This window comes from Arachis duranensis, chromosome 2, assembly GCF_000817695.3.
Source record: "Arachis duranensis cultivar V14167 chromosome 2, aradu.V14167.gnm2.J7QH, whole genome shotgun sequence".
Classification (NCBI taxonomy): domain Eukaryota; kingdom Viridiplantae; phylum Streptophyta; class Magnoliopsida; order Fabales; family Fabaceae; genus Arachis; species Arachis duranensis.
Window position 1 is genome coordinate 37,502,996 of NC_029773.3, and position 1,259 is coordinate 37,504,254.

The window sequence follows — 1,259 nt, forward strand, 5'->3', positions numbered from 1 at the left end:
GTCACTTTGTTCATGGGTGAGAATGATGATGAGTGTCACGGATCATCACATTCATCAAGTTGAAGAACAAGTGATATCTTGGATAAAGAACAAGTGGAATTGAATGGAAGAACAATAGTAATTGCATTAATACTCGAGGTACAGCAGAGCTCCACACCTTAATCTATGGTGTGTAGAAACTCCACCGTTGAAAATACATAAGAACAAGGTCTAGGCATGGCCGATTGGCCAGCCTCCCAATGATCTAAGAACTAGATGTCCAAAGATGAAAATACAATAGTAAAAGGTCCTATTTGTAGAGAACTAGTAGCCTAGGGTTTACAGAAATGAGTAAATGACGTAAAAATCCACTTCCGGACCCACTTGGTGTGTGCTTGGTCTGAGCATTGAAGCTTCCATGTGTAGAGACTCTTCTTGGAGTTAAACGCCAGCTTTTATGCCAGTTTGGGTGTTTAACTCCCATTTGGGTGCCAGTTCCGGCGTTTAACGCTGGGATTTCTGAAGGTGACTTTGAACACCGGTTTGGGCCATCAAATCTTGGGCAAAGTATGGACTATCATATATTGCTGGAAAGCCCAAGATGTCTACTTTCCAACGCCGTTGAGAGCCCGCCAATTGGGCTTCTGTAGCTCCAGAAAATCCACTTCGAGTGCAGGGAGGATTTGGAGTTCTTTAGCTCTAGAAAATCTATTTCGAGAGTAGGGAGGTCAGAATCCAACAGCATCAGCAGTCCTTTTTCAGCTTGAATAAGATTTTCGCTCAGGTCCCTCAATTTCAGCCAGAAAATACCTGAAATCACAGAAAAATACACAAAATCATAGTAAATTCCAGAAAAGTGAATTTTAACTAAAAAATAATAAAAATATACTAAAAACTAACTAGATCATACTAAAAACATACTAAAAACAATGCCAAAAAGCATACAAATTATCCGCTCATCACCCACCCACCTTCAAAATTCAAAAACACTTTCCCACCCATTCCCACCCTAAATGGCCGAACCTACAACCTCCCCCCTCCCTATATATACCCTTCCTTTCTACTTCATTTTCACACAACACAACCCCCTCTTCTTCACCTTGGCTGAACCTACACTTCCCCTTCTCCTCCATATTCTCTTCTTCTTCTTCTTCTCTTCTTTCTTCTATTGCTCGAGGGCGAGCAATATTTTAAGTTTGGTGTGGTAAAAGCATAAGATTTTTGTTTTTCCATTACCATCAATGGCACCCAAGGCCGGAGAATCCTCTAGAAAAGGAAAA